Here is a 13,561-nt window from a genome sequence, read left to right on the forward strand (position 1 = left end):
CTTAGCGTCAGTCCTCTCCTTGATGCTGATCTCCCCAAGGCTATTTTTCTACTACAACCAAACCTACTATATTTTTTGCCAAATCCGTCTGTCTAAAATGCAGGCCAGGTGACATTAGCCCCCTGCTCAAAAACGCTTTATTGATGGTGACCCTACTACAGAATACTATCGAGGGCTTCTACAATCTGGACTCAAGCCACCTTTTCAATTTTGTCTTTCTGTCCTGCCACACTGAAGATGGCAATTCATCATCATGTACCCCCCAGGCGCATGTGTTCATTCAACGACTAGTTGTTGAATACCTACCGTGTACATGGACTCTGTTAAGCTCCAGGAATATCACAGGCGTGTGGTTCCTGACCTCATAGAGCTCATGGCTAAGTGGAGAAGACAGGCAATAAACAAGAAAATAAATGAACTGTGGGAAGGATTTCTAAGGAAAAAACATGATTCCTGAATACAGAAATGGGGATGGGAGATGTGGAAGAGAGAAAAGGATCCAGTCAAATAAGATAGCTAGGGACTACAATAGCTGAAGGTACAACACCCAAATAAGAGGAAGTCATCCCTGCAAACGAGCCTTCCAGATTGAGGGACCAGCATATATGAAGAGCCTAAGATGGGAAAGAGCTTGCAGAACGGGCAAGAGGCCTGTCTGAATGGAGGGCAAGGGACCGGGACTACCTCCAATGAGGCAAAGTCTACATCATGGAGGTCCTTAGACCTATGGAGAGAATTCGTTTTTTTACCCAGTGTAATAGTTTTAAGCAGAGAAGTGTCACCATCGGATTAATATTTTTTTAAAAAATCAAAGAGACATTGATAACCAAGATAAGCCTCTGTCTTCAAAGGGAACTGAAAATAGAATAGTAATCATGCTGAAAAGCAGAAGTACTGAAGTACAGGGAGAAAAATGATACAGGCTGTTGTACGAGTATGTGTTTACTTCAGGTTTTCTGCTAACAAAAAACGAGACTAGAAAATTTTCGAAGATCCATTTTAGGCTTGAAACAATCCAAAGCCTATCCAGCCTGGAAGTATGATCTTGCATATTCTGTATGGAGACAAGGTGAAAGTCAGAGCTTTTAGGCACAACTTCAACTCTTTGGGCCCAAATCTATTGTAGGGGTCTGGGGGTAGGGGCAGGAATAGACTGTAAATACATTATACAGAATACATTACAAACCAAGCTCAGCCTGAATTTCAGAGCATGCAAACTCATGGTATTCCTAAGTAAATTCCATATATAAAATTAGCTAACACCTAAGGACATCTACCGTCTAAGAAAAGTCAGCAGAACCCCCTTAAATATCAAAAAGAGGAAGCCCACAGCATTCTCACCAATTTTGAGTAAAATCTGCCCGAGCTAGGATCAAATCCTTTATATGTTTACAGCCTGTCTCACATTAGAGATGCTTTTTTCTCTTTTTCAAGTCTGATGTAATCTTTCTTTCTTTCTTTCTTTCTTTCTTTCTTTCTTTCTTTCTTTCTTTCCTTTCATTCTTTTTTTTTTTTTTTGACAAAACCGTGGAGTAAACCCCAGGAAAAACGTGCTATAGAAGCATGTTAACACCTAAGCAGGCGGTAGCATTGCCCCCTGAAGAATCTGGCCTTGTTTGCAGACCATTGAGGCCCTTTGAGGTTGCACATCGGCTTGCTCGCAGTTGGGCCTGAATTGTCACACCGCTGAAGACACAGCACGAGGTGTCTAACCCTTCTCTGGGACTGCTGTGCGGGCCGATGTCAACACCGCTGGCCTTGCTGCTGGATTCTACATGATTTTCACTATTGACCCTCCAGTTCCTGGGGCTCTGAATCAATAACTTTTTGTTACTGAAGCTTCCCTTAAAAACACATGAGCGAGGTTAGAACGAGAGAGTGTGCTTTTTCTGTGTCTCAGAATGTCCTTGTTCCCCCGGTAGACCATGGATCCGGGACGTGGCTGTGAATGTTGGCGTGTGTGGAAACGGAAAAAGCAAACCTTGCCCACAACAGCTTAACGTGAATTACAAAATGCACGAATCCAGAGCCCCGGCTTATCATTTGTGGTCTCTCTCGTGGCCAGTTCCAAATCTGCCTGAGGGGGGGTCCCAGCAGCAGGCCCCCCAGCACCGTCCCCAAGGGAGTCACCTGCGATATAGTGATTAAGCGGTGTTTCTGGGGCTTTCTTCATGATGCTGACAGAGGATGTGACCCCCACTTAACTTCCTAACCTTTTCTTTTGATCAGATTCCCAGGTAGCTATAGCAATTCCAAACTGCAGCCCGTTGAGTTTGAAGATAGTACGAATAAGCCTCCGAAGCTGTGGCAGTATTGAAAGAAATTATTTCTTACCAGGCACGATGGGCTGCTTGGAACAGCCTCATAAGGCTTGACTAACAGTCTGGAGGCTGTGTTGGTGCAATACAGCTCTCGGTATAAAATAACACCCACCCAACACAATTTGCTTAGAATCTTGCTCAATGACTACTTGAGGCAGAAGTCATTAAAGTGACTCTGAGGACGGGGCGCCTGGGTGGCTCAGTCGGTTTAGCGTCCAACCTCAGCTCAGGTCATGATCTCGCAGTCCGTGAGTTCGAGCCCCGCGTCGGGCTCCGTGCTGACAGCTCAGAGCCTGGAGCCTGTTTCCGATTCTGTGTCTCCCTCTCTCTCTCTGACCCTCCCCCGTTCATGCTCTGTCTCTCTCTGTCTCAAAAGTAAATAAACGGTAAAAAAAAAAAAAAAAAGTGACTCTGAGGAAATACATTTAAAAACTGATGCCACCTTTTTAGGACATGGTAAAGAATTTTCTCTAGCTTTGAAAGAGCTGGACTCCTTTCAGTGCTGTCATTCTGCCTGATATACCAAGCGGCTCACAGTCGGTCAGGGAGCTCGAGGCGGCACCTGCTATACGCGCTGCTTAGGAGCAGTCCATCCGAGGAGACCACACTTCCCAGAGCAGTGATGTTGCTGCTCCTACGTATAAAAACCACAAAGCAACATCAGAGGCTTATCTTCCTTAGGAAACCACACAAAGATGGGCTGTGCTGTTTTCTAAGTGGAAAAAACAAACAGAACCATGGAAACGCAACGTTATCGAGAGCTAATGGGATTAGGAAAACAGATACCTTAAGTAATCAAGATGAATTCATTAATTTCAAAAATGTCCTTTGTTGAACATTGGTGAGCCTGTGTTTTAAGAATGTAATACTTCGGTTCTTTCGTACGGATACTTGGCAGAATATAAGGCTTTATATTTCCAACATTCTTTCTCTGGAGCCTGGCTGCTTAGGCGGAATCCTGGCTCTGTCACTTTTTAGTTGTTAAATTTAAGTCCCAAAGTTCACTATATCTGAGTTTCTTCTATGAGCTTGGGGGCAATTTTAAGAATCTCATAGAACTGATGGGAAGGTTAAATAAGTTAATGTACGTAGAAAGCTAGAATGCTATGTGGCCCACCATAGGAAGAGCCGAATAATTTTAAAGTTCCTCTTGCTGCTATCCATTGCCTTCTTCTTCTTCTTCTTCTTCTTCTTCTTCTTCTTCTTCTTCTTTTTCTTCTTCTTCATCTTCATCATCATCATCACCATCATCATCTCTGTCTTCTTGGTGAATTCCCACAACAAAACAGTAAGGAGCTATGGGCAACCTGTTCTAATATAAAAATAAAAGAAACTAAGGCCCTTGAGGGAATGAATGAATAACTGTATGAATAAATATTTAAATATTTAATTTTTTTTATTTTTAAAAAGTGCTTTTTTATTGACTTATTTTTTAAGTATAATTTATTGTCAAGTTAGCTGACATGCAGTGTATACAGTGTGCTCTTGGTTTCTGGAGTAGATTCCCAGGATTCGTCGCTTACATACAATATCCAGTGCTCATCCCAACAACTGCCCTCCTCCATGCCCGTCATCCATTTCCCCCTCTCCCCCGCCCCTCCCACCAACCCTCAGTTTGCTCTCTGTATTTAAGAGAGGTTTGCCTCCCTCTCTGTTTGAAACTACTTTTTCCCCTTCCCTTCCCGCATGGTCTTCCGTTAAGTTTCTCAAATTCCACATGAGTGAAAACATATGATATCTGTCTTTCTCTGAATGACTTAGTTCACTCAGCCTAATACCTTCCAGTTCCATCCATGCTGTTGCAAATGGCAAGATTTCATTCTTTTTCATTGCCAAGTAGTATTCTGTTCTGTGTATAAACCATGTCTTCTTTATCCATTCTTCAGTTGGTGGACATTTGGGCTCTTTCCAAAATCTGGCTATTGTTGAAACATTGGGGTACCTGTGCTCTGTGAATCAGCACTCCTGTGTCCTTTGGATAAATTTCTAGTAGTGCTATTGCTGGGTCATAGGGTAGTTCTATTTTTAATTTTTTTGAGGAACCTCCATACTGTTTTCCAGAGCAGCTGCACTAGTTTGCATTCCTACCAACAGTGCAAGAGGGTTCCCATTTCTCCACATCCTCGCCAACATTGATTGCTTCCTGAGTTGTGACTTTTAGCAACTCTGACCAGTGTGAGGTGGTATCTCAACGTGGTTTTGATGATGATGCGATGTTGAGCATGTGTCTGTTAACCATCTGTATGTCTTCTTTGGAAAAGTGTCTGTTCATGTCTTCTGCTCATTTCTCCACTGGATTACTTGTTTTGGGGGTGTTGAGTTTGATTAAGTTCTTTATAGATTTTGTATATACTAATCCTTTATCTGATATGTCACTTGCAAATATCTTCTCCCATTCCATCAGTTGCCTTTTAGTTTTGTTGATTGTTTCCTTTGCAGTGCAGAAGTTTTTTATCTTGATGGGGTCCCAATAGTTCATTTTTCCTTCTATTTCCCTTGCCTTCGGAGATGTGTCAAGTCAGAAGCTGCTGCAGCTGAGATCAAAGAGGTTGTTGCCTGTTTTCTCCTCTAGAGTTTTGATGGTTTCCTGTCTCACATTTAGGCCTTTCATCCATTTTGAGTTTATGTTTGTGCATGGTGTAAGAAAGTGGTCCAGGTTCATTCTTCTGCATGTTGCTGTCCAGTTCTCCCAGCACTATTTGCTAAAGAGACTGTCTTTTTTTTCCATTGGATACTCTTTCCTGCTTTGTCAAAGATTAGTTGGCCATACATTTGTGGGTCTATTTCTGGGTTCTCTATTCTATTCCATTGGTCTGTGTGCCTTTTTGTGTCAATACCATACTGTCTTGATGATTACAGCTTTGTAGTAGAGGCTAAAGTCCGGGATCATGATGCCTCCTGCCTTGGTTTTCTTTTTCAACATTTCTTTGTCTATTTGGGGTCTTTTGTGGTTCCATACAAATTTTAGGGTTGTTTGTTCTAGCTCTGAGAAGATAAATATTTTTTTTTAAATAAGACTTTCCAGAGGTGCCTGGGTGGTTCAGTCGGTTGAGCATCCAACTTCAGCTCAGGTCATGATCCCGTGGTCCATGAGTTTGAGCCCTGCGTTGGACTCCGTGCTGACAGCTCAGAGCCTGGAACCTGCTTCAGATTCTGTGTCTCCCTCTCTCTCTGCCCCTCCCCCCACTCATGCTCTGTCTCTGTCTCTGTCTCTGTCTCTCTCTCTCTCTCAAAAATAAACATTAAAAAAAATCAGACTTTCCAGGGGTGCCTGAGTGGTTGAGTCGGTTAAGTGTCTGACTCTTGATTTTGGCTCAGGTCCTGATCTCATGGTTCATGAGTTGGAGCCCTGCATCGGGCTCCAAGCTGGCAGTCGGAGCCTGCTTGAGATTCACTCTCTCTTGCTCTCTGTCTCTGCCCCTCTGGTTCTCTCTCTCTCTCTCTCTCTCTCTCTCTCTTTCTCACTCTCTCAAAATAAATAAACTTTAAAAAGTAAAAAATAAAAATAAAATTAAATTAAATAAAATTAAATTAAATACTTTCCAACTAATAACAGCAGAGCCATGACTAGAATTCTCAGCCCTTTCCAATGACAGCACCACTCAGAACCTGCTCCAGAGAGTGGACACCAACCACCTCAGTGTGCATTTACTATAGCCCTGTACCATTTTCTTGAATCATTGGTTGCAAATTCCACACCCCGTGCAAGGTGTCTATTTTCTTCTCACCGTCTCTTGAAGGCATTAGGTGTTGTAGGATAAAGTCACAGCCAGTAATTTCTCCTGATCCCTGGATATGTATCCCTAGGTCTTATACTCATATTCACCTCTTTTAAATTACAAAGCAGTTGATACACAGATTGCTTCCATTCCCTCTCTCAAAAAGTAAATTTCTTCCTATTTGCTGGGGATGACTCCTTCCCCTCTTCTTCTGTCTCTTCCTCCTTCCCTCCCTCCCTCTAAATTTCTATAGATTCTGTTTCATCAGTTATTCTCCTTTTCTAAAGTACCCTCAGATTATTTCTGCTCCCTCCTCCATCTTTTTTACTTTAAAGAAGAAAAGATCTTCCCTCTCATGTCAAATCTTTACTTTCCATTGTGACTTTTCATTAAGGGTCCGTAGTCTCTCTCTGCTCACTCCCATATCCTATAATCTAGCGCATCTGTTTGTCAAGCTTATTGGGATTTCTTGCTCGAAAGTGACCGGGAAGCCACTTACTATTGTATCTAGCGCCCTTTTCTCAGCCCTCACTCCCTTCCTCACTCAAGAAGTGACACCCAGGTAGGGTGGGGGTATCTCTCTCTGCACACTCTCCCTTGGAACTCATTGCCTCAATGCCATTCTCATTGTCCTCACAACCTTCCCTCAGGCTTCTCTGTTGTCTTTGTTTTCTTACCTGACTTTTAATTTTTTTCAATTAAAAAATGTCTGTCTTCAAGCCCTAGTCACCGTCCCTCCTTTATTTACTTACCTGTATTATGGATCTATTAAATTCCATCTTCTCACTAAAAGCTCTTCACCTTCTAATGATGTCCCTATTTCATGTATTGGTCATGGGTGACTCTCAAGAGATTGGAAGTAAAAATGGCCTGGGATTCGATCTGAGCTTTGCCATTTACTGTATCATTCGGGGAGAAGCTTCTTAACTTCTCGGAACTTCAGCACATCCTCCATAACATGGGCTTGAGATGAGGAAATTATAAGTGCATACAGTGCCATCCTGTAAAGGGGATCATGGGAAGTTACCCGCTGCCCACTCCGGAGTCCCACCCCACCACACACATCCCTTCCCCGCTTGAGGATTCCAGCACTGAAATCAGCACCAGACTTGAGTCCTTCCCAAGCCCCATCTCCCAGACCCAGTTTGTCAAGTCCACCTGCTTAACCCTCCTTCCTGTGAGTTTTCTTTCCACCTCCAGAACACAGCCTCATGGTTCACTGCTGGCTTGTCAACACAGTCTTCTCTCTAGTTCCACCACCTCCAGTTTCTCCCAACTTTCAATCCACCCTGGACAATGGCATCAGATTAATAAATATTCCAACACACTGCTCAAAACAATTACTTTCCTAGGGTGCCTGGGTGGCTCAGTCAGTTAAGCGACTGACTCTTGATTTTGGCTCAGGTCATGATCTCACGGTTTGTGAGTTTGAGCCCCACATCGGGCTCCACGCTGACAGCAAGGAGCCTGATTGGGATTCTCTCTCTCCCCCTCTCTCTGTGTTCCTCTGCTGCTTGTGCTCACTCTGTCTCTGTCTCTCAAAAACAAATAAATATTAAAAAAATTATTACTTTCCCAAGGCAACCCACCTAATGAGTAGGACACAGATTTGAGCCCAATCTACTCCTGAGTCTGTATTCATAACCACAAGCCTGTGCTATCTCCATATCAATGCTTGGACTTGAAATTCAAAATCCTTCATGATCTGACCCCCTCTACCTATTCAAGCTTTCCTTCTGCCAGACCTATATATCAGTATTTGATTTACTTGCACTTCCTAACATAAGCTTTCTTTATCCTTCAGGATTCTTTCAGCTATGAATAACAAAATACTAACTCAAGTGGCTTAAACAGTAAGGGGATTTATTATCTCATGTAACAAGTCCAGAGCTAAAATAGTTCCAGAAGCATTTAATATCACATTTGAACAATAATCCTAAGACCCAGATTTCCTCCATCTTCCCTCCACTTTGCTCTATTCAACATGATCTCATGTGAACTCCCTCTGTGGTTCCAAGACAGTACCTCAGTTCCAGAAAGCATGTACAGGTACAACCATATCCAATAAAAGTAAAGACAGCAGCTATACGGTGCACCATGATTTGAGTGAAGAATCTTTTCCCATACCCCACACCTGTACCCCAGACTTTCCCACCAGACTTCCCTTGACATTTCATTGGCCAGAGCTTTATCACCATCACCGAATAATTTGTAAACAAACCACCATGAAGCCAGATACATTTAGAGGCTTCCAACACTTGTGAGATATGTCCACAGTGAAAATTACATTGTACATCCCAACTCACTACATGCATAAACACATTTCATAATTCATATATAAAATGCGAACGAAAGTTTTACAAAATAAAATACATCCTTACTATGTGATGCGTTCAGATATTTTCTATTTTATTTTATTCTCTATACTACTCTACTCCTTTAATCAAAAACAAACAAAAAACCCACTAAATTGGTTTTGCAGCTCCCTAGTAGACTGACTGTTACCTGCACTTCAAAAAACACTGGCTTCTACTAATTAGAATTTACTCAAGTATTGTCAGAGAGAGGTGAACTCAAGAATATCATCGAGTCAGTATGGTGAAAGGGGAAATGACTCTTTTAAAGACAGCCAATACTTTCTCATTTTTGTGTGTCTTAGATTATATATTTATCATTTGCCCACACATACAACACCCCTCACTCAACATTCATTTGCTAACATTGGGATGTTTCAAACTTGGGCTGCTTCAACGCACTGCTGAAAAGGCTGGGGTTTTTATTTAGAATTTTGAAAAACTGACATCCCGCGGTAGTTTGTAAGTCACAGAAAATAAATCAAGCATTTTTTTTTTAATTTCAAGATCTAGTTTCTTTTGATGATACAAGTAGGCTAAAAGGTCATGGGAGTTCAATTAATTTACTTTAAAATGTTCCTTTTAAATGATGTCCAAGGAATAAATCACCAAAGATTAATCTGGAAAAACCGAGTCTCTCCCTCTTGTTTGGGATGTCTTAAGATCTGAGAACAGCTGGCCCCATCTCTGTTCTCTCTTCTCCTGATTCATCTTGCCCGTGATCCCAGGGAGAGGTCACCCTGGGGCCCTAAATAATATGAGCCTGCACACAGAGACTGCCACTTTCTCCCTGCAACTACCTTACCCTTAAGAACCCTGCCAAGCTCAGCAAAGGCTTTAAAGGAACTGGGCTTCGTACCCAGATCTGCTTTTCACCCACTGTTCCTGGCTCTTCACACATCCATGATCATTTGTATTTTTACAGTAACACCTTGGTGTGTCCAAGGTTCCTGAGCATCTGTTAGGAATAAAGCATGGTGCAAGGCTACAGGGAACCCCACATGGATAAGCTATGATGCCTATTCTTAAGTGACTTGGAATCGAACACAGGGCCTAATCCTGCAAACAGCTATCTAAGCAGAAATTTAATAGTGGAGGTTTCCAAGAAGGGATGTTCGCTAACATTTGGGGAGTGCCAAGAGCCAGATACGGAGTTAGGCCATTTATTTAAACTACCCTCATCAAAAAGCTATACCTCTTTTGCAGTATTATCATCTCTGTTTTGCAGATGAGGAAACTGAGGCTCAGAGAATCCTAGTGACTTTTCCAGTGGGACATGATTAGTAAGCAGTGAAGCCCAAGGGCAGAGATCCTTTAGATTCCAAAGTTTAGTGTTTTCTCTGGCATTTTCTCTGAGTCCACAGGCGAAAGAGAATTTTAGCCGGAGGAAAGGAAGGCATATTTGAAATGTGCTTTGAAAAAGAAAGATGTGTTTCCCAGTGATAGGGGGCAGTGCGGGGTGCTGGGTACAGAAGGCAAGGCTTCAACGAGTTTTGCAGGCTGGCAAGGGCAGGTTGGGTTCAGGGGATGCTAAACAGTGCAGGTTGGTTGCTATGTGAGGTTTGCTTTGGGGAACAAAAGAAAGCAAATCTAGAAAAGTTGCTAAATTCAATTCCTCCAGTTTTGATAATCCAGTAGATATTGCCAAAGGAGGAAGGGCCTTCTGCAGCTTAACTATTTATATTGTAAGTCAGGGGGCTGGGGGGGCATACTGGAAGGGCCATACAGAACGGGAACCAGATGTTGTATTCCTTCACAATGCTCAGAACCAGAGCTCGGTGCTTTGCAGCTAGGAGGTAAACTGCACTTTACCTCAAATGAATGAATGACAGACAAACAAAGGAGGTTATCCTGCTCTCTCTTGCCATGTTGCTTAAGAGGTGGGTCAGGGTGGGGTGCCTGGGTGGCTCAATCGGCTAAGCATTGGACTTCAGCTCAGGTCATGATCTCATGGTTTGTGAGTTCGAGCCCCACGTTGGGCTCTGTGCTGACAGCTCAGAGCCTGGACCCTGCCTCAGATTCTGTGTCTCCATCTCTCTCTGCCTCTCCCCCGCTCACACTCTGTCTCTCAAAAATAAAGAAACATTTAAAAAAAAAAAAAGAAAAAGAATAAATGGGTCAGGGTGTGCTGTTGGACAATGGGGACAGGGACAGGGACCGACAGAGCAGAACTCAGGGCAAGCTTGACTCGTCCCTCTATACCAGCCTCCAGATGAGTGAGCTAAACAATATGGCCTTTCACTGCTTCTCTGGTTTGGCAGAAGTGACGTGCTGGAGGGCAGAAAGTATTCAAGAGAGAACAGACAGAAGGTAGAAGAGGCAAACGTCCTACAGGATTGGCAGTAGGATCTCCATAGCCAATAACCCCCTGGCTCATGCTACCATACCTCCGAGCCACATTTTTTTACACAACAGCCTGGTATTTTCCCTTGGATGAAGGAAGAAAGAAACCTAAAATTCTGGCTGTGGGTTACTTTCTGCCTTGTGGGTTAGGTGACAAGGAGGTGACACTGGTGTGGAAATTTAGCAGCATGGTGCACCACAGTCGGGAAGCAGCTTTGTGCCAAAGCTCGGTTTCGAAGACTTTGCAAGTTGTTAATATATAAATTCCAAGCAGGAAGAGGCTCCAATGTGTGGCAGAACAGTTTTGCAAGTTTAGTTGGCTCGGCTTTACAGCCAGATAAAAATGGGCCCCCTTGAAGCCACAGCCACAACCTGAGCAAGCGAAGCCCAAACTGTGAGGACAGTGAGGCGAAAAGGGACACAAAGGGGACACAAGAGATGGAGGGAACGTCAAACTTAGAGATACACCTGCTTCTGATACGGTGAAGGCCCTGAATGCTTAATAAATGGTCATGGTAATGGCAATAGCAGGAGTTACAGTCACATTAAACAGGAAGTTGCTGGTGCCAGTTTCTGTTAATAATGCTCAGTGACACCTTCCATTGGCCTTTATCTGCCAATCACGATGCAGGATGAAGGCATGCTGGCTACATTTAAGGTAGCAGAGGTTAGGGGGAAAATCTCAGAGATTTTCACGCTAGTGTTACCCAATAATTAGAAACACAGATATCGGATGCCGTGGCCTTGGATGAGTGTCACAAGGTTTGTGACTCGGATCTCATGAATAGGATGACTCCAGGTGCACCACAGTAAGTATTCTGGGTTTAATCCTGCAACGATGTCCTTTTAAGAAGTATTACAATCTGGGGGCACCTGGGTGGCTCAGTCAGTTAAGCATCTGACTTCAGCCCAAGTCATGATCTTGTGATTTGTGAGCTGGTGCCCTGCCTCGGGTGAACTGAGCCCAGCTTGGGGTGATCCCGGCTTCTCTCGCTCTCTCTCTCTCTCTCTCTCTGCCTTTTGCTCACTTGTGCCCTCTCTCTCTCTCTCAAAAAAGAAAAGGCACAGAAAATCTGGAAGAGCATGGTAATAGCCAGTATACAACCCTTGTGTTGAGTTACCATGTAGCCAAAACTGTCACATGCTCACCTGCAGAGAAGTAAAATGTCAATTTCAACCTGCAGTGAGGGAAAAACGTTCAGTTCGTAAAAGTCAGAATAGGGTCTTCCAAGGTTGTTAAGGTGAATGTATATTACTTCATTAAGATACAGCGCGTATTAATTGACACATTTGTTCATAAAGCAGGAGATATTTTCATTTACATCAAAACAATGAAACTAACATTAAAAACTGTTTTGAAATCAAAAGAATCCAGTGTCAGAGGCTAAGTGCACCAATGTGGTCCATAAACACTTATGCCCTTTCTATCTTCTCCTTTTCTCATGTCATCTTCAAGATGATGCTGATCTTTAAGCTGTAGACCTACACTAAACCTCTGGGGAACACAGCACAACAGTCTCCCCCCTCCCCACCCTCCCCGCCCCCGCCCTTTGTCTGTCTCTTTCTCCCTCTACCTGACATCATAACTACGCACACAAATGCATTCCCAGGCGTAGTCAAATTAAACATAACAAGAAAGCAGATTTCTCGAAAAGTCTAAATTTTAAGATGAAGAATTTGATATGCTTCCAACTTAGGTCCATAGGAAAAGGTTTGAGTTCTTTCAATTTTGTTTTGCTTCTGGACAGGGAAAGTTCAGGATATTTATTATACGTTGGATGAAACTCACTGTTACTGACTTGCAAATCTAGTAACGCTAGATTGAAGCATTTGCTGACACTCTTTCTGCCATCAGTAACCTGCCACCAGTAACAAAATCCTCACCAGTCTGTCCTAGGCTATATTTAAGTGAAGAAATGTTACAGCTACAAAGGGATGATCTTGTGACTTCTGTAAAAATAAAATGAGGTGACGGACCCCTGGGTGGCTCAGTGGGTGAAGCATCCGACTCTTGACCTCGGCTCAGGTCGTGAACTTCCAGTTCGTGGGATTGAGCCCTGCCTCAGGCCCTGTGCTGACAGTGCGGAGCCTGCTTGGGATTCTCTCTCTCCCCCTCTCTCTGCCCCTCCCCTGCTCTCTCTCTCTCTCTCACATTAAACAAACATTTAAAAATAAATAAAACGAGATGGAATTTTTCTCTCGTAGGCTGAGCTGATGCCAAGCTGCAATGCCTGGCTTCTGGACTGTGGTTTGTAGGACATGTTGTCTTAACAGAAGGCCAGTAAATGTAGAAACAGAGGATGCTATTTGAAGTCTTTGTAGTGTCTAAACTTTGAAAGGGATGCTCTTCTGGATGAATTGGTTGATCTGCCTTACTTCACAGGTAAGGAAACTCCAGCCTCAAATACTATTGTTTTTTTGAGACAGAGAGAAAGAGAGAGCATACACTCGAGTTGGGGAAAGGCAGAGGGAGAGAGAGACAGAATCTTAAGCAGACTCGACACTCAGCGAGGAGCCTGATGCGGGGCTCGATCCCACAACCCTGGGAACATGACCTTATGTCACCATGATGCAGAAAAACAAAGTAAAATTTGTCATTGTGAAATAATGGAACTCTCATCTGAAAAAGGTAAAGACGTTTGCAATAGAGCAGATACACTTTGCTGTGTCAGGCATCAGGCACCATGCTTGTGGGAGCTTCTCCGATTGTGTCAGAGTCCCTTCTGCACCCATTCCCACCTCTGCCCTCAGGTGCTTCTCGTCCTCTCCTCTGCAGTGGCGTCTCCTAGTTCTTTATTTACTCATGCGTGGTTTCGTAGGCTAT

Source organism: Prionailurus bengalensis, chromosome B2 (genome assembly GCF_016509475.1).
Source record: "Prionailurus bengalensis isolate Pbe53 chromosome B2, Fcat_Pben_1.1_paternal_pri, whole genome shotgun sequence".
In the NCBI taxonomy this organism is placed as follows: Eukaryota; Metazoa; Chordata; class Mammalia; order Carnivora; family Felidae; genus Prionailurus; species Prionailurus bengalensis.